This window comes from Macrotis lagotis, chromosome 5, assembly GCF_037893015.1.
Source record: "Macrotis lagotis isolate mMagLag1 chromosome 5, bilby.v1.9.chrom.fasta, whole genome shotgun sequence".
Lineage (NCBI taxonomy): Eukaryota > Metazoa > Chordata > Mammalia > Peramelemorphia > Peramelidae > Macrotis > Macrotis lagotis.
In genome coordinates, this window is record NC_133662.1 from 87117196 (window position 1) to 87143191 (window position 25996).

Here is a 25996-nt window from a genome sequence, read left to right on the forward strand (position 1 = left end):
CAAAAGATTTCCTCTAATTGAAAGATTTTTATGGTCATCCTGAAAGAAGCAATGATAAAATGATATTTTTTCTAGAGCCTGTAAAAATGTCTTTAGTTGTAATCAATAAAGGTCTCATTATTCTTCAGACTTCCCTCAGGATTTACCTATACCAAGCAAAGCTCTAGACACATACACATAGAAAGGAATTAATAAATGCTTGCTGATGGACTCTAACTGAGCCCTTTCTCACAGCTGATAAATTATTTAAATATTTATTTATTCTTTGTATTGCTTTTCACTCTATTAACAAATTGTACAGGCAAAGATTGTTTTCATCTAAAATATACATTGGAACCAGGGAATTGATATAGAGAAGTTATCAAAAACTTTTGGGAAAAGATGTTTTTCCAGGTTATTAAAAACTTGAATGAATATTCAGACAATATAAATAAATGAGAGTTTGCATTTTGAATATCATGAGGTAATACTAGAACACACTCCTAAAGTGACTTAGAACCTATGTAAAAAAATTAATAAGGAAATAAGACAATAACAATTAAAGAGAGACTGTCCCCTCTGTGCCTTGAAAACTTCCTGTATGTTTGTTGGAATGAAATTAAATTAGTGTCTTTTAAATTTAAGGTATGCAGTGGCAAAAATTAAAATCATGGAACCCAAAGAAGCTTAAATTACAATAAGAGCCCTAGAACAGAGCTACTTCCTCTTTTATGAGAGAACTGTAAATGCCATTAAATCTTAGCAAATAATGCGTTCATAGACTTTGTATTATAATTGTGAATACCATTTTTAAAAGACCTATAAAGAATATACTCTATACTAATTATGGAGTGTATTTATTTTTCAATATAAGAAGAACTTACAAAAAACAACTAAATTTTTCTATTTCCTGATTTTACTAGTATGAAGTGCATTTTGGTAAATTTAAAGCTAAACACTTTTTCTAACTCTTATTATGGAAATGTTTTTCTTGACTCATCTCAGATCTAATGACTCTCAGAAGAAAATGCAATGGATACATTTCTTTAGAAATGTAAACTTATTAGGAATGTGAAAATATTGTAGAAGTCAATGGAATTATCAATGGATTTTACTGAGTTTTCCTATTACATCATCTTTCATTTTTTGTTAAAAATAATTTTTAACAGGCAAGTCATTGGCAGGGGAAAGCATAAAATGTGGTTTAAATGATATAAAAATGAAGGTTATTAATAAAAATCTATTTAATTAAGAAATTAGAGGAATGCAAGATCCTTGAGGGCAGGGATAATTTTATTTTTGTCTTTGTGTTTCAGGTACCTATCATACTACTTAGAAAATGAGACATTTAATAAATTATTATTCATTTTTAATTGAAAATAAATTTGTTATTAATATGCAACTTAAATAATAGTGAAAACAAACAAGAGAGAATGGCTGTCCAAATGTATTGCTACATACAGATATTTTAGTCCTATTGGAATTAGTATTTTGGGATTATTCGGACTAGGAAAATGCAATAATAGTATGAAAAGCATCTTACTTGAAAAAATAAAGTCCATAATTCTGCAGTTTTATGCAGAATGAACATTATCATTAATGCTCTGCTTAGTCAGGAAATTTAGTTTGGGCTGGCTCTGCTTCTGGAAACTAGGGATTGCACGGTTCTCATTAAAGGCAAATTGTAAAGAATTCAAAGTCAAACATGGGAAATAATCTGTCCTCTTGTGTTATATTGCAAAGTTTAGGGAAAGGGGAATTATATTCATAACTGCTTAGTAAGGATAGCTCATAAACCTCTTTGTGCTATGATGAAATAGGCAAAATCAGAGACAGAAAGCACATGAGAAAAATAAATAAATAAATATATTATTTGGGACCACATAGAGTTTATAGCTAGAAGGAGCATCCAGTCCAGTTTCTTTCTGTTACTGATGTCAAAATTGAGACTCAAAGATTTAATGAAGGTTATACAGCAAATTACAGAGCAACAGTGCTTTATATAGTAAGGTTCCCAGCTTCCCTCCATTCTTATCATTCAGATATACACACACAAAAACACACACATACACACAACTGTTCATGACAAGGATATACTAAATTTTCAGGCCAAAATGCCAGGGAGGTGAATTCCTTATATTTTTAATTATAAAATCATTTAAAGAATAAGTTGAAAGAAAGAAAGAAAGAAAGAAAGAAAGAAAGAAAGAAAGAAAGAAAGAAAGAAAGAAAAGAAAAGAAAAGAAAAGAAAAGAAAGAAAATGAAGGACAAAAAAAAGAATGTTAAAAAGTATGTTTCCTGTTTCCAAAGGATGTAGTAAGGATCCTGGATTGAAAGTTTAGATTAGTGGAAAATTTTATATTTTCTCTTTCAAGATAGCTTTGTAATGAGTCTTTGCACTAATGTAGAGTCAAAGTGGCACGGATTATTGTTGTTTATTTTCCTGTAGTCAATACTCCTTTCCCACCCTACTTAAATTTCCCAAGTACTGGGACGACTAGGTGGCACAGTGGATAAAAGCACTGGCCCTGGTGTCAGGAGTACCTGGATTCAAATCGGGTTTCAGACACTCAATAATTACCTAGCTGTGTGGCCTTGGGCAAGCCACTTAACCTCATTTGCCTTGCAAAAACCTAAAAAAAAATTTCCAAAGAACTGCTTGTCCTAGCCTGACAAAGAAGGTCATCAAATTAAAAAAAATTGATAAAAATACTTTTAGTACCCATTACCTAAAAATAGGGGACAGTTATAATATCATTTCCATTTTTAAATATCTCAGGTCACTTTTTCAGAATCTTTAGATTTTATTCTTGGAAATAACCATATTTTGTTTCATGGCAAAAATATATGATCTATTATGGGATCATATATGGTAACATAGAAGAAAACCCAGAGGCCTTCTCATTCACTTTCTTCATTCTAAGGATGAGCAATCTGAGCCCCAAGCAGTTTAGATAACTTAATCAAGGTAATAGAAATAATAATTAGAAGAGTCTTAGAAAAGTTTCTCAAAATCTAAAATCAGTCTTTTATTTTAAACTGAATAACTGTATTATTTAACACATGAAGATGCTGCCCCTCTTCCAAAGAGATTATTGATTTTTTATAACATCTTTTTAATATCAATGACTAGGCCTGTGTAATATGTAGTCAGTGTTAATTAAATCATGGTGTTTCAAATATTCTTGCTGTAGCCATAATCTCTAACAGAGCTTCAGTCATACCCTTTATATATTGACATAATAAATTAAGATATAATGATATTACAATTTGATGTTCCTCAACACTGAAAACAACTTAGTTTTGGGTCTCTAGTTCTCTTGCATCTCTGCATATTGTGAAGTATTTGCTTATAAATTAAGAGGATTTAAGTCTAGATTGTAAGTCCCAAAATATTATTTCCATCAAATGTCATTTTTACAAAATTATCCATTCTATTTACAAGTGTCATGTTATAGTATAATTCTATTTTGTCTTATCCATCATCTCTAGTAAATTTATAATTAGAAAATACTTGATCTTAAAGAAAAGGAGAACTTAGTCAAAATCAAATATCTATTCCAATTTGACTAGATTCAGTTTTCAATAAAAGACAACACAAGCAAGGTAAAAGAGCATTGCTAATGGAGTAGGAAGATCTAAAATCAATTACATGGCAGACATTAACTACTTGTGTGACCCTGGAAAAGTTATTTAACCCTCCTGGGTCTCAATTTCCTCACCTAGAAAATGAGGGAGTAGAATTAGTTGATTTATAACTTTCCTCCTATCTCTAAATATATGATCTAATGATTCCCATATATATATCTAAAACTTTAGAAAAGTAAGATTATGTTTATTGGCTTTAGTTTTATCCTATATTTCACTCTCTGATTTCTGCATTATCTTCCATTGCTAATTCGATGATCCTATCTGCTAAATCATCTCTATTAAGTCATATTTCCAGAAGCCATAATGATAAATGACAATTTTTCTTTAGATTATCAAGAAATAAGTGCTATAAAACTTTGAATTCTAGATAATTAAAAATTTTCAGATTTGTAAATGGTTGAAGAGAAAATTCTCCAAAATCAAGTATATTTATATTTCATTTGGCAGATACTTATTGTGAACACTGAGATATGGTAACTGATTGTCCCATGAAATGAAGCTTCTTATTGTATTTAGATGAATCTGTCAAATCCATTTTTTGTCTAGACAATGAACCTGTGTGTTATGTTTCCATTGAACTAGAACTCTCTTTTGCTTTTGATTAATTGCACAGATGTTTCATCTAAATTATTATGTTTCAACTTCTCCAGTAGAATGTTCATTTGATGATCGATCTCATATTAAAGAATCGTTAGATTAATGTTTATAGACTGTTTAAATTTTACCTCCTCTAAATAACAATATTTAATGTTAAATACCAACTTTATATAAACTCATTCATTATGCTATATATTATTTCATATATACAAGTTTAATATTACATTTATATTTATTCATACACACATGCATATATATATATATATATGTATGTATGTATTAAAAAATTCTGAAGGAACCAGAGAAAATAAGATGAATTTTGAACACAACACTTAGTGTTTATTATATCCTTTCTTAAAATGAAAGTGTTCCCTAAAATAAAAATAAATCAAAGTATTGTTAATGGAAATGAAGAGTTTCAATATTTCTGGATATGAGAGAGACAGACAGACAGACAGAGGCAGACAGAGAGAGACAGTGATAGAGACAGAGACAGAGACAGACAGATGGAAAGACAGAGAAACAGAAAGATTGGAAATGTGATTTCATTGAAATTTGGGAATCCAATATGAAGAAGTCCCCACCAATGTAAGACAGTGCCTTTTCTGCAAATGGTAAAGTGTAGACTAGAAAAGTGATACTCAATGTGATACAGCTACTATTTGTAAATGGCAAGGTTGGAATCCAGAACTTTCTGCTTTTAGACTGGCATTCTGTATACTACTCTGGGTATAGATAATTAAAGATGTTTTTATGCCTTCTCAGTGACTGATGGAATAAAATCAATGCTGTCTGCTTCTCATGCTTTTTAGCTTTGATGTTTTCAAAAATGTCATCAAACATCTTCATCAAGGATAAAAATGGCATCATTTAGTAGCAGTCCGCTGTTATTTGAATAGTAAACTATTTAATTGAAAAGACTATGAGCCAAGACTAAAGTAGATGGACAGTTGATGTGGAATTTTATTTGTTTGCAAATGATTGTGCATTCAACTCAATTTCAACTGTTCATATGCACTGCTTGTGGCTGACCTGAACTCTTATTGGTCTGATCAGCCACAGTCTGTACTATGACACAGTTACCTTGACCCCACCATAACAATGTAATTTTGTTTTTTTCAAGAATGAACAACCACAAACCAATACTAATATCATTTCTTCCTTAAATATGTGTAAACTGAAATGTAGGTTAAGTTATTGGATAAAAATTATGTAATAACTATAATAGAGCTTTTAAAATCTAATTGTTCTTAATTCTGAGTGAATTCTTTATCCAGTGTGACACTGTGATATGTGTAAAAGAAATAGAAATAAACCAAAATGATTAAAGTGAATCAAGTTATGTTTTAGAAATTTCCATAATACATTCTACTAGTACCCTAAGGAAAATATTTGCAGTATAAGAAATATATTTCTCTCCTAGAATCATAAATTCATAATATTGAATCTGGATATGTTCTTAAATCTTGTGCTCTTTGAAAGCATCTTTGTTTCATTTTTTTCCTATCAATTCCTGGTGCCTATCCTGCTAAAGGCTCAAAGGTCATTTGCAAAATATTCTCCTCATTGATGGAAATTAACTAATTACTGTATTCTCCCAGGCCTGTACAAGAGACAGAGTTATTGAGGGCTGAAAAGAAGACATATCCTGGTCTTCTGGTTTGCAGTTTTGAGAGTGGTGCCAACATTTTTACATATCAATTTCTCCCAGTCTTTCTCTGTCTAAGGTCCTGAAGAGATGCTGAATTAGTATATTTTTTCTCTCAATGCTTGAAGCCAGAAGACCAGGATGTCTCTTCTCAACTCTCAAAAATTCTGCCCCTCAAACCAGCACAGGAGTATTGAAGAATTAATAAATCTTAACCAAATGAGTTTTAAGCAATTAGCCTTTGAAGCAGGGGTTATATAGAAATTTGAAAATGTTTTTTAGATTGATTGATTGATTGATCTAGTTGAACTAAAATTACAGGAAAATGAAGACCAAAGGGTGATTTTTATCTTCCTAAGGTCACACAAATAGTAAGTAGTAAGACTGTAACTCTAGTTAAGATCATTTAGTGCCAAATTCCATGAACTTTCTACTAACCTACATACATAAATACATATATTAAACATGTACAAATGCACACACACATATGTGTACCATATATAAACCATGCATACATACATTTAGTGTTGTTCAGTCATTTTCAGCACTGCCTGACTCATCCTCATCATGACCCCATTTGGGTTTTCTTTGCAAAGATGTTGGAATGGCCTGCCATTTACATCTCCAACTTACTTTATAGATGAAGAAATGAGGAAAACAGGGTTAAATGATTTTCCATGGGTCACAAAGCTAGTCAATATATGAAGTTGGATTTGAATGCAGGAAGGTCAGTCTTTCTGATTCTACTATTATATTCAATGTACCATATAACTTCCCAATTATCATAAAGATACTTCTGAAGAGGAAAAAATTATAATTGAAAAATATATTAGTTAATAAAAATATTATTTTTATAACATTATTGGAATTTCTAATTTTTATCTTCATGAAAATTACACAGAGACATCAAATGTTTTGATAATATGGAAAATAAGATGCTTTTGCTAAACGTAGAATTTGTCTCTTTTATAGAATATGCATCTGGAATCAATTACATTGTTTCAATTCATTAGTATGTTTTAATATTGTGTATCCCTTTGTGTAAAATGCATTTTATCAATGTTCTTCCATTATTTGCTCAAGGCAGGATTGAAATTGTTTATTTCTTAAGAATTGAGAGTCATTTTCTTTTCTTTCCTTGGAAGAAGATTTAAGATTTCCTTAATATTCTTTAAAATTTATTTTAAGGCAATGGGGTTAAGTGACTTGCCCAAGGTCACACTGGTAATTATTAAGTCTGAGGTGGGGTTTGAACTTAAGTCCTCCTGACTCCAGGGCTGGTGCTCTATCCACTGTGCCACCTAGTTGCCCCTTTTAGTATATATTTAAAGTAAGATGATTACTTACTTTTCTAAGTTTTTGCATGTTGATTCTGCTGATTTTGAGGATCAACTAATATCTCAGCAAATTTAGTCCCTTGCTATATGAATATAGTGACTAGAGAAAATGTTTGGATGATTAATATTGATTATAGCTATTTTGAATAAATTATTTTATCTATAAATGTGAAAAAGGCAAATTTTCACATGAATCAAGAATAAGATTAAAAGAGTGAATAGCTCAATACATGAATATGTTTCTACATGTGCATATGGCAAGCATACAAATACTTACACATATATTTAAAACAAAATTAAACAAGCATTAGGGCACATTTCATAGAACAGATTTTTCCTTTTGTCTTCTTTATTCTTTTTTAGGATACCATTGATATATATATATATATGCACATATATGATTCAGATTTGTTTAGAATAAATACAAACATATGAATTAGACTTGCAAGGATTAATGCGTAACTTTGAAATTACTTGCCATATATGAAATTAATAGTAAGAAAAAACATCCATTAAAGATTAAGAAGATATTTCTTTCCCTGTATGTTATTGGTAAAATTACAGCTAAAATACTTTAAGTGTACTTCCTGAGGTATAATTTCTCACTAAATGACAACATGTTTAAAGTTTGCTTTAATACAAATTAAGTATTATTTATTTCTTTATGTGTTTGTTTATTTATTTTAGTTTTTGCAAGACAATGGGGTTAAGAAACTTGCCCAAGGTCACACAACTAGATAATTATTAAGTGTCTGAGGCTGTATTTGTACTCATGTTCTCCTGACTCCAGGGTTAGTGCTCTATCCTATGTGCCACCTAACTGCTCCACCTTACCCGGTAGAGTATTTATTTTATCAGTCCAAATACTTCTTTTAGCTTTGTCACTGTGTTTCATCTAACTCAGAGGAAAAGCTCTTAATCTATCTTATTGTTTGCCAATATTTCTTCTTTTCCTTTTTCTGTTTTGTTTTATTTTCTTGGTCCTCTATGATTTTATTATATAATGGACATAGAAATAAAATCAGAGCTTTATTTAAACAACAAGATGTCAACAAATGTGTATTTTAAATGATTTATAAGATCAGTTGTCATTGGGGACATCTTTGAAAATATGACTCTATAAACAATCTCCCCAGAAGAAAAGGAATAAGAGGAAAAAGATCACAATAATGAAATAGAAGAGTAGAGCATCATACAAAGATACCTGATTTCTTGATTCCTCAAGAGACTTTCCTCAACTTTGTAATCCACAGTTCCTTTTATATTGCTATATCTGAAGACTTTCTAAATCAATAGCCCCAGATTTGAAAATTATTTTCTCTCAACAGATTTTAAAGTCTTACTTAATCAATCTACAAACCTCGGGCCTCAGTTGTCTCCTGTCAAAAGAAAGCTCGGAATAAATGGTCATATAAAATCTGTTTAACATTCAGAATCTTTAATAGTCTTCTCCCCATCCTGTTTCCAGTCTTCTTACACTTATTTACCCCCAACTTTCCCCCAAGTTCCCTATCTTTCCAATCTCCTTACTTATATTTCCTCCCCTCCATCATTCTTTGTAACTGTGATACAGCCTTTCTGTTTCCTGAACAAGACACTCCATTTTTTGACTTGAGACTTTTTCATGGACTAATCCCCATAATCTCTCTCCTCATCTTCACCACCTGATAGTTGAGCTTCAATCCCTCTTTCTTTGGAAATCCCTTCCTGATGCCATTTTATTCTAGCCTTTTCCTAAATTGAACATTCACATTTTATTTTCTATATCTCTTGGCTATACATTGTTATTTTCTAATTGTCTTTCCCCATTAAACTGTGAGTTTCCTAATAGGAGGAAATGGTTTTAACCATTCTTTATATCCTTTGCACTTTGTACAGGGGGCTTAATAAATACTTGATGAGTGAATGAATGAATGAGCATGCTCCCTCTCATCATATTCATCATGTTTGTTGAAAAAAATTCTTTCAAATCCTTCATTCCATATTTATTCACTTTTATAACATATGTGGTTAGTTTATCTTGGAAATGGAACCAGTGATTTTCTCGCTAAAACTCTCATACTTCCTTAGGAGTTTACAAGTGTCATACACTCCTAATAAATATTAAATGCCAGCACTAATTAGAAATGTAAAAGGCATGCACTTCTAATTACAATAGAGGATACAATTGAAGAAGAGAAGGTTTAAGTTAATTAAATAATGGGAACATTTTTCCAAGACTGGAGATATCTGACAGTGAATTCAAAGTCCAAGGCACATTGTGAAATTTCATGAGATTTTTAGAGATTAAATTGAAGAAAATACAACATAATAGAAGCATCTCTGTCTTGGAAAGGCATATGTTTCCCTGGAGGCATATGTTTCCTACTTCTAGCTTCCTCTATTAACCTACTTCTGATTTAAAATTTTAAATGTCAAAATATGATAGAGAAAATCCAGTTACTTTAAAAAATATTTTTAAAGTGTCATTTGCCACAAGGCTTCTGAGTATATCAACATAATTAAAAAGTTATATAAATAATTAAAATAAGGTAAAATCATTAAAACATCTTCAAGCATGATGGAACAAAAGTCTCACTAAGGCTATATGGAAGATTCTCAGTCAAACAGCATACCAGCCTCCTCAAGGGTACAGGGTTAATTAGATCTTCAGTGAACTGGTGACCAGTTTTGTAAATGCAGATAAACAACCTCCTGTGAGCTTTTGTACTGTTGCTCAGTCAAGCAGCCTCCCTTTCCATGCTAAATGCTATAGCCCTCAGACTTATTGTGAAGAAGAAGCCTAAAATGATTGCACGCTCCTACCAGCCCAGTGGGTGAATTCATTCTGTTATATGTACTTCTGAGAAATGAATATCTATCTATCCTAGGAAACAAGGTCTTGATCAAAATCCTTTTACTGTTTAATTGCTATAGTAGAAGTTGAAAGATATATCTAAGATAAAAGTTTAATTAGATGTTTCAGTGAGGAGCAGTGAAAATGATAAAAATATAGTATTTTGTTGTTGTTGAGTTGGTTTCATTCATATCAGACTTTATGGGTCATTGTTGTTCAGACAGTTCAATCATGTCTGACTCTTCTTGATCTCATTTTGAATTTTCTTGGCAAAGATACTGAAAGTGGCTTGCCATTCATTACTTTCTCCAGTTCATTTTACAAATGAAAAAAGTAAGGCAAACGGTTAAGTGACTTGTCCAGAGTTTGAAGTTGGGAAAGACTTGAGGCAGGCAAAACCGACAGTAGGTTATTACAATAATTTAGACTTGAGCATATAAGCCTGCACAAGTTTGGTGACAGTGTCACAGGAGAGAAAAGGATATATTAGATATAAAGGTAAAAACTCAGACCTTGGAAGCAGTTTGGATGTGATGTGGTGAGAGATAGTGAAGACTTTAGAACAACTATTAAACTGTAAATCTAAGATATTTGGAAGATTATGTGACCTTTTACAGTATCGTTAAAGATAGGAGGGAGGGAGGTTGGGGGGGGGGAGACAATGTGTTATATTTAGAACATACTGAATTTAAAAATGCCTACTGGACACCCAGTTTGAGATGTCTGAAAAACAAACATGTGGGATTAGAGGTCCGGAGAGAGATTGAGGAAGAACAGGTAGATTTGAGAATCAACAGCATAAAGATTCCATGGGATTTGAGGAGATCACCAAACAAAGTAGTATTAAAAGAGACGAAGAAAATGAATCAGGACAGAAGACTGCACTCAGAGGAACACTTAGGGTTAGAGGACATAATCTAAAGAAGGATCCAGTAAAGAAGAGAGAAAAAGAAGGGTCAAATGGGTAGGAGGAAAAATAGGAAAAAATGATGTCCCCAAAACCAAGGGAGAAGGTGATAGCAAGGATAAGAATGATCAACACTGTCAAAGACTCCAGAGTGGACAAGGAAATGAGGATTGAGGAAAAAGTCATTAGATTTAACAACTAGGAGATAATCAGTAACTGGTGAGAAGAACTGCAGTGAAATAATAAGATTAGAAGTCATACTATAGCGGTCTAGGAGGAGAAAGTCATAAGAGAAAGGGGATAATAGCAGAAATAGATCAGGTAAAGTGTTTATATGTTTGTTTTTCAGGTAGAAAAGTCATAGGTATGTTTTTGAACAACTGAAAAGGAGTTGGAAGAGAGGGGAAAATGAAAATAAGTGAAAGACTGAGGATGACAGAAGGGTAACAAATTGGAGGAGAGGGGATGGAATGTGATTACTTGAATAAGTAGAAGGGTCAGATCCAGTAAGGAGTAAGATCACTCTATTAGGTGAAGTAGAGAAGAAAGAGAAAGAAAGTGGAAGAAGGCACCAGCATGATAAGAAATGACAAAGAGAAGAGGGAGTTCATTAGCAAATAGCTTCAATCTTCAATGAAATATAAGACAGGACTCTTAACTAAAAGAGTGAAGGCAGAGGGAGACATATGTGGAAAACAGAAATATAAAACATCAATTATTAACTAAATATTATTATTATAACCTATCTGAGGAAAAAGGTCATCACAAAAAATGTCCTATAGAAATCAAACTAATATATAACTGATGCTATATTATGTAATATAAACAACAAGTATATTAAAGGCAGTATAACTCAGTTGGAAAAGCACAAAATTTGGAGTCAGTGGAACAAGGCTAATGCCACTTTTACTTGTGCAGCCTTCAGAACATCACCTAATGTTTCTGGGTTTCTGCTCATTTTTCAAATAAGGAAGTTCTAGAGGACCTCTGAAGTTCATTCCACATCTAAATATATTATTTTATAATCCAAAATCAGAGAAGCTGGTCAATCAATTAATAACTACTTCTGAAGTGAATATTATGAGTTTGGCATAGTGATAGGTGATAGATATGCAAAGGAAAAAATAAAACCGTTCTTAAAATAAAGAACATATATTACATTGAATGAAATGACATGTATATAAATGAGTAGATATAAAAATTATACAGTTATTAACATTTCTGATCAATGAAATATGTAATTAATTATTAATACTAGTTAGTCAGAGAAGCATAACTGATGACAATGGCTTCTTGTGAGAATTCAGTCAAGGAATATTTATTAAATACTTATGTGCTACAGAGTGTCTTAAGCACTTGGGTAAACAAAGAAAGAAAAATGGAAAAATCAGCCCCTATTCTCAAGGAAGAAATACTTGAATTAAACTGGAACAAAATGGAAATTTTAGCAGGTGATATGGACAAAGATTGGATTCTAGATATGCAGAAAATTATCCCACAAAGACTTTGTGGCAATCTTTAAGCAAAATCACCATGGTCAATGTATTTTCTGTCATATTCAGGTACTCATAGTTCTTATTATAGTATATATACCATTTATATAAAACTCCTCAGTCCTATATCTATACCTACATACACATGTATCTATCCACAGTTGTATATACATATATGTATGTGCACACATGTTGCATATATTTATACATTATTTTTTCCCATTCAAGTGAATTATGTTAGAATAAAACCTTTAAAGACACCAAACCCAAACATTTCTAATATATGCTCTGTTTTGGGCAGCATTAATTTTATATAGCTTGGAACTGTTTGCTTTTAGAGTAGACACTGTGTCTCTTCTACATTTCCTATAATGTTGACTAAGCTCTCTTAGCATGCTAAATAATAAACAACTACAACTACCTAAGGAAATCATTTAGGTTTTAAGTTGCTCTCGTAAAACAGATAGTACTTCATTTGAACATCCTGTCAATTAGTAATCTATCAACGAATATTCAAGAATACAAATTAGTAATTCTTGAAGAGGAAGTCTTATATAAACTATTTATTTGAAAGTATCTCTTTCCCAGGTGTTCACATTAAATAGTTCTTTCTAGTAATCAAGAACCATCATTTTGAGTTGACTATGTTACTAATGAATAGTCTGATATATGTTGGAATTTTGTAATTTGGGTTCCAAGAGATGGATATTAAAAATCAGTAAATTTCTTATGTTTAATTTTTTACTTTCCATAAATGGAATATATTAATTATTTTACATATACATTTAGAACAGCATCTTTCCTCTACATTTAAAAACAGTTTTTCAAAATTTTCTTTCTCCATAGCCTGCATAGTATAGAGGGTTTTGTCATTTGTTCTTGAAAAGAACGGATTTTTATATCACTATGTAAAGGTCAAGATGCATTGTGTCTGACTATAATTAGACCAATCTGAGCTCAGAAGGCTCACAAGTCAGGTACAAATAGTCCATATAAACGTTTAGAATGGAGATAGTTTTGAATTTGTGCTTCTTCAGTTTCCATTGAACTACTACAATTCTGCTTTGGCTGGAGAGAGCAGTGATTTTTTTTTTTTTTTTTTGATATGGGCACACTATACTGGACAATCCTGTACCATTTCTCACAATAATTGCCAAAGTTCTTCAGATATCTTCAGAGTGTCCTTGTATTGCTTCTTCTGATCTCTAGGTGAGAACTTGCCTAGTGTGAATTAGTCGTAAAATATTTTTAGGCAAATATATGCTTGCTATTCAAAAGTATGTCTAGTTGTTTGAATCAAAAATATACTCTCTGTAGTAAAGTTTGAATGCCTAGAAGTTCATCTTCAGAAAGGACCTCAGCATCCTACACCTTCTTTTTCATGGTGATCTTTAGAATATAACTAAGACAGTTCAAATGGAAGAGATTCAGTTTTCTTTGTATGGTGCTAGTATCCTTTCCAAATTTCACAGGTACACAACAATGAAGTCAGCATAACATTTCTATAAATCTTCAGTTTGGTAGGCAGCTGAATTCCTCTTCTCTCCCACATTTTCCTTCAGACCCTTCCAAACACTAAGGCTAGATCGGGGCAATGCAAATTTCAGTCTCATTATCCATATGTACAATTCTGGAAGATATAATGCCAAGGTAAGTGACCTTATCCACAGCATTCAATATTTCTCCATTTTCTGTAACTGACAGTTCCAAATATAAATGGCAAGTTACTGGCTGGTGAAGAAGTTCTGTTTCCTTGGGGTTACTTTTTATATCAAAATTGGCACAAATGATAGAGAATCAATTCATACTTTGTTGCAACTCAGTCTCAGAGTCTGCACTGATTGCAATATCATCTGCAAATAGAAAATCATGTACCAATACTTCCTCCACTTTGGTCATGGCTGGAGCCTTTTGAAGGTAAATAATTTACCATCAGTGCAGTAGCCAAGCTTAATGCTGCTTTTTCTCACTGAAGGCATTTGGCAACATGACTGAAAATTTGCTAAAAATAAGTGAGAGAATACACGCAACCTTGCTTTATTCTGTTGGTGACTGGAAAAGAGCAGGAACATCATCCACTATCCTGAACCCAGGTAAGCATGTTTTCATGATACTGATCTAAAATACTGGTGAACTTCTCCAGGCCAAAAAATTGCTTCGATTTTTCATGAATTGTCACAGTGAATAGTATCAAAAGTCTTGGTCAGATCAATTAATGTTGTGGAGTTTCAGGCAGCAGACATTATATCAACTTCTGTCCTTTCAGAAACCACACTGACTTTTGAATAGATGAGGCTTCAGGTGAAGGATCAGCCTATCAAGCACTCTGGTAAGAATCTTACCAGCATTGACTAAGAGAGAGACCTCCTTCACTGTTATTATCACAGACCATTCTATTTCCTTTGATTTTAAGGAGATGGACATCATTGGAGGCATCCTTGAACTACTAGGGAATAACCCTCTTCTCCTGCCATATAACTAGGAAAGTTTCATTCAGCTTCTCTAAAGCAGTGGACACCCTGCCTTGTAAATCTCATCTGAAATTGTATCAGTACTAGGAAGTTTTCCATAGGTAGGAGACAGACAACATTTAAAAACCTCTTCTTCAGTGGTAAGTATGACTAGAGAGGGATTAACTTTGATATGAGGTATGCAGTCAATGACTTTACCATTAATTGATGATGGTGTGATGAGAACAAGGAAGTGTTCATCCCATCTCTCCAGGATCATATTCTTTTCCCTCTCAGCACTGAGTAGTTGGGATACATTATAAGTCTTTGGCCCATAGTCTTCAAAAAAGTCATAAAAGCACTTTGTATTGTTACTATCAGTGTAAAAGTGAATTTAATCTTCTTCACTTCTAACCTCTAATAAACTATAACCTTCACTTACATTTTACTTTTGATAGAGTTAAATGCTATCTTTTGGAGTCAAATATACTTTCTTGTTGGCAAATTTTGTGGAGATTTCTTTTTTATTCATTTTTAACTGATTAAATACAATCAATTTCACCAAACCAATTGAGTTTGAATGTGTCCTGCCTCAAATAAGTAAATATGATGGCGTATACCACCAAATCTCTGAAAGCTGTTGTCTCCTTTTCTGCTCCACTCTTAATTATGGTAGTTTTCTGTCCAAGTTAGTAAGGAACTATTCAAATGGAGAGAAGCAATTTAATCTGTTAGCATTAAATATTCTAGTAGTCATTTTGCCTTGTTGAACACTTTTGTGAAATTTTAGCTTGGAGAGCATGAGTCTGAATCAATCTAGCATACTGCACTACCTATCATCTTTGTGACTCTCACATCTTGTCTGTTTCTTCTTCTGACAATGACATAGTTTAATAAATACCAATGATTATTGCAAGAGTGCATCCATGAAATACCATTGCTATTAGGTAAAGGGAAGCCAGTATAGGTAATGAAGTCATGTGATGCTCAAGTCTTCAGTAGTAAGTTATCAATGCTGTTGCTATTTTGGATTGCATTCCTCCCAAGTACTCCTTGTTGTATCTGATGCTATGTGCCTACTCTGATGATAAAGTAACCCAGAATTATAAGTTTATCCTCTTTTGACACAGTGATGATGAGGACCTCTAAGACTTCATAAAATTTTCCTTTGACTTCAAAGTTTGTCATGGTGGTAGTACATGCACTGATGATGGTGTCATGATGCTTTCTACAAGAGGCATTATTATGAGCCTATCATCTATGCTTTTGGGGGAGGAATATACGCCTACCCACTATTCTGGTTTTTAATTGCAAAACCTTACAATAGCTTTATGACATTCTCCATCACAGTGGTCATGTCAGAAAATAATGTACCCAAGTTACAGTTTCAGTAAACTATCTTTCATTTGCCAGTTTTGTTTTACTCAGGGTTTTTACTCAGGGTTTTACTCAGGGTTTACTTTGTTTTACTCAGAATTACTAAGTATAGGAGATACTTCTTGGATTGTCTTTGTGACAAGAACTGTTCATCTTTCAGGTCTGCTGGATTTCTTGTTGTCCAGAAGTGTGCATTCAATGTATTGATGATAATTGGTATCATATATGCAATATTTTATACTAATTTGTGTGTGTGTGTGTTGATTGCAGAGTGTGCTTCCCAGCTGCCATGGAAAGCAGATCAATGCTGGGACTAACAGCCAATTTTTAATGCACCTTTATTAGTCCCCTCCTCAAACAGTGTGGTCCTTTAAAAGACTGCTTAGACTCACAGGGAGCTGTAAATCCTACTGCTCCTTCAGTCCAGTATGAAGATGACTATGATCTAGGCAGTCTGAGTATAATATACTTGCCATCATAATAATCTGAGGTAGATAAAATAAATAAAATTGCATGGGAGATATCTTTTTTCCTCACAGATAAATTGCATTTAAGCAAGGCAGAGTTTCATGAGTTTGTCAGCCTCTCTCTTCCAATCACTAAAGTCCAGTAGTAAGACAAAAGTCAAAATGATTAGTGATTGCTTAGAATTCACAGGATGTCATTGGGTCTTCTGGGTTTAATTAAGACTATGTCCTCTACACACCCCACTTCAACCACTTTCATAGCTGCTGAAACAAATTGTTCTCATCTGTCCATTTGGCAGTGTTTGGGAAGATTGGGAATAGGGAGGAATCTTCTTATGCTAGAACACACTGATGGGAGTAAGACCTCTAGGTTATCCTCAAACTGGTTTAGTTCATCTGTCTAAATGGTTTCTTGGGATGTAGTCACTATATATGCTGCAGTTTCTTGGAGCCATAGGTAAATCAGGTAGATATGAGAGTTGGAAAGCAGCTCTCACATCAGAGGTACTATTCTTCCTGCATACTCCTTCAGACACTCATAAATGTATGCACACACATATGTACATGTGTATATATGCATATATTGATGAATATTTATGCCTAGGAGAATTTTTGTGAGTATTCAATAACATTATGTATGTAAATAGTTTTTTGTAATCTCATATAAATATGAGCTGTGGTCATTTTATATTAAGGTGGAAAGAAAGTAAAAGGAATGAATAATGTAAAAGAAACAAAAAATATTGAATTTTTCTAGTGTTTAATAATTTGAAATCTGTTTTTTAAAAACTTCTTCCACATCATATCACATTGTTTAGGGTACGGGAGGTTAGAATTAAAGCACCAAACTACATACTGACATGAATAATTAGTTATTAGACAATCAATGTTTAAAGAATATCAAAGAGTGGAGAGACAAATTCTCCAATCAGGATGTCATTATCCTATTTCTAGATATTTTTTCAATGAAAATGCCTTCCTATTTACTTTCAAATAAGGAAAATTTCATCTTAGTTTGGGTGTGTTCAATTTTGCATGTTTTTTATTTGACTATACATTTCTCATCATTTTATATTTTAGAAATGAATAAAAAAGTGGTATATAGATTAAGAGTAGTATAGCATGTCTGAAAGAATACAGTGTAAGGTGAGAAAAGTAGAACCTTGACATTTGTCCTCTCTTCATTTCTTCATCCTTCATACAGTGATATAAATAGAACATTAAGTTTTCAGTTTTTAAAAGATCCTTTAACTCTTCAATACCCACAATGATGCTACTTTGTTCAAAACATTAACAATTTCTGATTTATGGTCTTATCTGTACTTCCACAGAATCCTTTGATGTATTATCACATTTACTCCATTATTTAGAATGAGATTTAATGAGTAATAATTAATTAATACATTACATGTATGCATGTCTGAATACATATATAAAGCATATATCCTACATATTTATACACACGTGTATATAATAAATTATTGGTACACATGAATACATAGACATATTGCAACCTACTTCATAAAATACACTGCAATTTTAAGATACTAATGTTTAAAACCACACTAAAAAATTGAAACATACTATTTGAATGTGGATCTGAGGGCATATTCACAAATAATATATAATATTTTACCTATCAGCTTACCCTGAGGACAAAAATTTCCTGAAATTGTCTAAAATGTTTATTTGAGAGGAACGTTTCACTTGAGATCTTCAAAGAAAAGATGGGAAATTTTTGTTAAAGTGTGTTTGTTTTTAGATTCACTGTTATCTATCTTGCCCCTTATTGAACTTTTAAATTTGGTTCTTTGAATCTTTGTTTGGAATTGTGTTTTAATCCTATTTAATTTTAGTTTAGAATCATCAAATGAATCTATGCTATTTTATTTTTATGTAGCCTCATTCTATTCATCACGTAATAATACACAATCAATCAGGTTTGGAAGTTTTCAGCTGTCATCTAATTCAAAAACAAGAGCTATAGTGCAGCCTCAAACCAAATTAAAATGTAATTATAAAATGTTTTTAAAATAGTAGATAAGTAAAATGAAATATATTTAATGCTAATGTGAAGTTTTCCAAGTTAATATTCCCTCCTTTTCAATTTGAATTTTATACCCTTGATATAGTACATTCCATATTTGTTAAATATTTCCCTCTAAAATATCCCCGTCTCTTTCATCCCTGTAGTCTATTGTCATGTGTTTCTTCTCTTTCTTAGCAAAACTCAGAAAACAACAATATAAACAAATACAGCAACTTTCACTTTGTCTCTATTTACTCTCCACAATCTTTTACAATATAACTTCAGAAGACATTGCTCAACAAATACAACTCTCATCAAAACTACCATTAATCACTTAATTGCTAAATTAGATAACCTTTTCTCATCTCTCATCCTTTGTACCTTTCTATTATATTCTACCCAGTTGAACACTCATCAATACTCTTTTGTCTTTGAACTTCTCATACAACTGTTTCCTGGTTCTCCTCCAAGTTGTCTAAGCACTCTTTTGTCACTTTTGTTCATGCATACAGATTATGGTCTCTGAATGTCTTGATTTCCATGATTTTATTAGCCTTCATACATTTAGTAATCATATCTATGTTTGTTTATTCCAGATCAATATATTCAACCAAAATTGAAATTTACTCACAGATCACCAATTACTTATTTGATATTTAAACTGAGTGATCTTAAGCCAGCTCCATATCAAAACGTTCATAAAATTTTATCATTTTCTCTCCTAATGTACCTTGCTTAAAAGTTCCCTGCATCTTTCAAAGATACTACTGTCCTATAGGACTGGAAAGATACTGCTATTCTGTAGGACTGGAAAATAAACAGCATACTTAAATACATGTGCAAAGAGATAATAACAATTTATCAGGAGGATAATATGTCCAAGTGAAATCTATATCAAGAATGCACAACTGAATCATTATTAGGGAAATTATTAGCATAACTAACTATATCAAAAGCAAAAACAAGAGAAATCATAAGATAATCTCAATAGAGCCTACAAATGTTCCTGACAAAATACAGCCTCCATTCCTATTAGGAAAAACTAGAGAGTATAGGAATTAAAAGTTCTTTTCTTAAAATGATAAGTAGTATCTCTCTCTAAAACCACCAGCAAACATTATATGTAATGGGCAAAAACCTAAAGTATTCCCAGTAAGATCAGGGGAGAAACAAGGATGTCCATTATCACTACTATTATTTATTAATATATTAGGAATTTTAACTTTAGCAATAAATGAAGTAAACTAAAATGAAGGAATTAAAATAGGCAATAAGGAAAAAAAACCCCTCATTTTTATGATGATATATTTAGAGAACCCTAGAAAATCAACTAAAAAACTACTTTAAACAATTAGCAACTTTAGCAAAGTAGCAGTATATAAAAAACCCACATAAATCATCAGCATTTCCATATATGATCAGCAAAACCCAACAGCAAGAGAAAAAAAATTAGATTTAAAGTAACTGAAGACAACATAAAATGCTTGCAAATCTAATTTCCAAGACAAATCCATCAACTATATGAATGCAATTACAAATAACTTTTCACACAAATAAAGTTGGATACAAATAATTGTAAAAAGGTCAATTGCTAATGGGGAGGCTGAGCTAATATAATAAAAAAATCATAATTCTACCTAAATTAAATTACTTACTCTGTGTCATATCAATTAAACTACCAAGAATAATTTTATAGAGCTAGATAAATAGTAAAAAAATTCATCTGGAGAACAAAAGCTCATTAATAATAATAAGGGAAATAATTTTAAAAATTCAAAGAAAGGTGAACAAGGGATACCAGATCTAAAATTATATTATAATGTAACCATCATCAAAGTTGTTTGGAATGGGCTAAGAAATAAAAATAGTGGATCAACTCAACAGAACAGGTACAAAAGAAACAGTTGTAAATGAGTTTAGTAATCTACTGTTTGATAAACCCAAAGACTCCAACTTCTAGGATAAGAAATTACTATTTAACAAATGAGAAAAGTGGAAAATAGTAGTGTTATTGTTATTGTTGTTTGTCCTTCCTTTTCAAAGAAGACCATGGCATTAGGGAGGTGAAGCCATGATATTCACATAAATTTTTGAGTGAGAGATTCTGTGATAAGTCACCAGTCTCACTTTCTCTTCGAGAGTCATCTGGGTGCAATGACCAGATATGGATCTGAATGACTGATGATGGCCCTGACTGTGAGGCAATGACGGCTAAGTATTTTATGCAAGATCGCCCAGCTAGTAAGTGTCAAGTTTCTGATATCAGTTTTGAACTCAGGACCTCACGACTCCAAGACTGGTGTTCTATCTACTGCATAATCTGGCAGAAATAACAATCTCACACCTTATACCAAAATAAGGTTGAAATGGATACATGGCTTAGAAATAAAGTGATTTCATGAGCTAATTAGGAGAATAAGGAATAGTTTATCTGTCAGATCTCTGGAGAGAGGATGAGCTTATAACCAAGCATGATATAAGGAACATTATAAAATGTCTTACAGCTAGCATCTCTCATAAGGGACTCATTTTGAAAATATATAGAAAATTGAATCTAATTTATAAGAATAAAAGTCATTCCCCAATTGATTAAATACTCAAAGGATATGCATAGTCTTCAGATGAACAAACTAAAGCTGTTTATAGTTATATGAAAAATACTCCAGGTCATTGATTAAGTCACTGTTGGTGAAACTGTGAACTGATCCAACCATTCTGGAGAGCAATTTGGGAATATGCCCAAAGGGCTATAAAACTACATATAATATTTGATTTAGCAATGCCACTCATGGTTCTGTATCCCAAAGAGATCATAAAAAAAGAGAAACAAAAGATTCACAAGTACAAAAATAGACAAAGTAGCTGTTTGTGGTGGCAAAACCTGGAAGTTCACCAATTTGGAACTGGTGAACAAATTGTAGTACATGAATGTGATGGAATACTATTTTTCTGTAAGAAATCATGAGCATGTGAATTTCAGAATAACTTAGAAAGACTCGCATGAAATGATGCTGAGTAAAGTGAGCAGAACCAGTAGAATATGGTTCATGTTAACAGCAACATTGTGTGATGATCAACAGTGACAGACTTAGCTCTTCCTAGCTGTTCAATGAATAAAGACAATTCTTTCTTTCTTTATTCATTCATTCATTCATTCATTCATTCATTCATTTATTTATTTATTGAACCCAGGTACTCCTGACTCCAAGGCTGGTGCTTTATCCACTACTCCACCTAGCCGCCCCGAGTAAAGACAATTCTAAAAGTCCTGTAGTGGAAAATGCAATACACATTCAGAGGAAAAAAAATTATGGCATTTGAGTGTAGATCCCAACATCCTATTTTGACTTTTTAAAATTTCTTTTCTGTTTTTCTCTCTAATGATTTTCCCTTTAATTTTGGTTATTCTTTCCACAATATGGCTAATATGGAAATATGTTAAACCTGATTATATATATATATATATATATATATATATCCTATTATATATATATATATATATGTATATATATATATGTATATATTGCCTATATCAGATTATTCAATGTCATGAGGAGGGGAGAGGGAATGGATGGAGATTAAATAATGTGAAACTCAAAATCTTACGAAAAGAGAATTTTGAAAACTAGCTTTACATGTAGTTGGAAAATTGTTTAAAAATGTAAAAGGTACTATTATTTTTCTAGTATCACAGTTTCATAACTTTTACATTCTCCTTTACTCCTCACTCTGACATTTCCCTAACTATTGTCATATCTTGCTATTTCTCTCAATTGAAATCTTTCATATCTAACTCCTTGTCAGAAAACAAATATATTGGTTCAGGTTCTCATCACCTCTTATCTTGATTCTTGTAGTATTCCTAATTTGTCTCCTCACCTCAATTCACTGCTACTGAAATTAAGTGATTATATCTTTTCTCTACTCAATAAATTATGTTTATTCTTTCAATCTTGTCCACTTTTTGGTGATTTCTTAGGCCATAGACCATAATAGGACAGATCCTTCTACTTCCACTATCACTTTTAATCATATGTTCCTTGCTTCCATGACACCATTTATCAATCTCAGCCTTGGTCATCCCTTTATTCTTTTGTTTTTGATCTTTTTCAAAACCATTGTCTTTTCCAATGAGTCCTATCTTCTCATTAACTGCCCAAAACATTTATCCATCAACTTCATTATTTGTCCTCTCAATGAGTAGTCTAAAGAAAAAAATTGTTTCTAGAATAAAATACAAAATTATCTACCTTTTAAAAGTTTTAACAATTCAATTTCATTAGATTTTTCCAGCACTAGTATACTAGTACATATATATATCTATATATATCTATATATACATATATAGATATATATATATATAGATCTATATATATATATATATAGATATATATAGATATATATATATATGTACTAGTCTCTTTGCTTCATTTACTATTGAAGATGCCTGGAATGTACTCCCTACTCACCTCATAGAATTCACCTTGTCCTTTATCATGTAGCTCTGGTAAACATATTCTGTGTTAAAACTTCCTTCATCCATCTGCTTCTATCCTAATGCAAGCTTCCTTGAATTTTGCTACTCTGCGTATTTATTCCTTTTTCATTTATTGCATGTGTGTGCTTATGAATATGTTTATTATCTCCTACTTTGAAATAAACTCCTTTAGTATAGATGTTGTTTAATTCTTTCTATTTGGTTCCATAGCTCCTCAAATTTATGCCTGTCACAGAACAATTCTTATTATTTTTTGAGAGTTTTATTACACTCCAGTTTATAACTTCCCTAAAATACTAAATCTGCAACTGAATGTAAAATGATATATGCCATCTCATCAAAATCAAAGATTATAATATCAATGTATCAATGTAGACATTCTGCCTTTTTTCACAAAACATGTTTCTTTAGCTTGTTTGCTAATTAATAATAATTGAATGGAATTACTAGCTATATCACAATGATCACTCATATTGAAATTGGTGTCAACAAAATCTAATGAATTGTTTTACGATGGATGACCTGATTTTTATTATGCTTTAAATCTTTGTCATCTATAATTCTGATATGCATGATACTCTTCTCCCAGGTCTATATCACACTTTTATACTCATGCTTTATTGTTATCTCTTGCTTTCATTTTCAGGTCAAAATCTTAGTTGTCTAACAAAATTCCTAAGCATTTACTTTGCATTCCTCTTGCTTCTCTTTCCTTTCTTCCTCATAAGACTTTTTTTTAAAGGTCACTTACTCCATCTGTAGTGTTTAACATCAAACCCCAAAGAGCTAATGTCTTCATTGGCATATTGTCTTTCTATTTTAAAATGCCTGATGTCAGACAGAACAATTACCAATACATTGTAATATAGCAATTACCTATAACCAGGGCTTCAGGAGGCTTGAGCACTAAGAAGAACCAAAAGTGTGCCAGTGTAATTTGATATTGAAGATCCAGGGAAAAAATATAATTCAGTTGTTGCTCATGTACCTAAGGACAGTGTTGTAAATGAAATGCAATAAACAGAGTTTGAGACGCAAAAAAATGAAATAACCCTAATTCATATTTTTTTATAAAAATCAACTTTTTGAAATGAACCCATTTAGTAATTAACTATATTTAAAATAACTATTCACCTTCTTCTGCCTAGAAGGTTGCCCATCATCTCCATACTATTCAGGTAACAATTGACTAGAGACTGCCACAGAGAAATCTCAAATTATCATCATTATTTTATCTTGCTCATAGGTGCTTTTCATTCAAAGCAAATAAGCAAAATTCAGTCCCAATTTACATATATATATATATATATATATATATATATAGCTAGATATTTCTATATATATAAACTTTTAACTACTAGCTAACTTCTGAATACAAATTATTTCAGAATTCTTTAAAAACCATTAGAACATCTTATGTAACCTTAAATTTCTAGTATGTGTTACTGATTTCAATGGAAAAAAATAGTGAAACAACCAGGTATTCAAGTCAATTAACACATGAGTTATTAAATTTTATAAAATAATATTTCCATCATTATATTATGCATGAATCCACAGATGTATCCCAGAAGGGGGTCATAATTTGTGATATTTCCCTTACCACTCCTGCAAAACAATCACATGCTAACTCCAGGCTTTAACATTACAGTATTCAAATAGCTTACATGTTCACAAGAGAAACAAACACTTTTTTATAGTATTTCTTTGAAGTTGCAAATATATCCTATTCATCAATGTTACCTTACAAAGGAACCACAAAATTGCTATGTTCAGTCAGTCACAGCTGCCTGCAGTTACCATAAGAAAGTCCATAGTCTTGACTTCTTTAAATTTAAGCATACATTATTAATTTACATTGAACATAAGATTCTTATTAAAACTTCTCATTTCCCTTAGAACAAAAGTAAAATGCTATAAATACTAGACAATGTTAATACATTTTCTTATTTTCAAATAACAGATGTTAAGTAGATTTTACTTTTAGTCATACACACACACACACACACACACACATATATTCCCTTCCAAACACATGGGATGAAACAGATTATTACAAACTTCCTTCCTTTATCAAGAAAAGATCTTGTGAGATTGTTGACAATATATTATCAATATTGATTTAACATCAAAACAAGTCAGGCTACAAAATTTAGTACAATATTTCTTTTCCAAAAGAAATCAGCAAATATAATAATTATATATGATTCAATATTCCCAAATGCCTTGACATACAATTTATCCCAATTATATTTTCCTTCTTAATAACAGACAAATTCTCAAGACTTGTGATGGAATTTTCAAAGGTGACTCTCATTTAGCTCTCAGATAAATTTTTTTTAAAAACACAAGGTAGTGACCTTTTCCTATCAAAGGCCTTCAGGCCCTCTTTTCAAAGCCTCTGGAGGGGAGAAAGTCTATATTTAATAAAAGTTAAAGTCTCAATTAACATGAATTGAATACAGCCTTCAATCAATATTAGGTTAACAAAAACTTAGCTCACAGCTGATATCATTTCACAAAATTTGCTACTTACAAACTTTCAAATGGTATAAGGGGATAGGCTCAGATCCCAACTTCATTAATTACTTAATTTTAAATTAGACCTTTTTAAGGAATTAAATTCAAAACCGAAGCTAAAAGGAGTAACATTTAACTCCAGTAACTGTTAAGATTCAAATTACATACACATAGACAGAGGAGTTTAGACACAGACACAACACTTT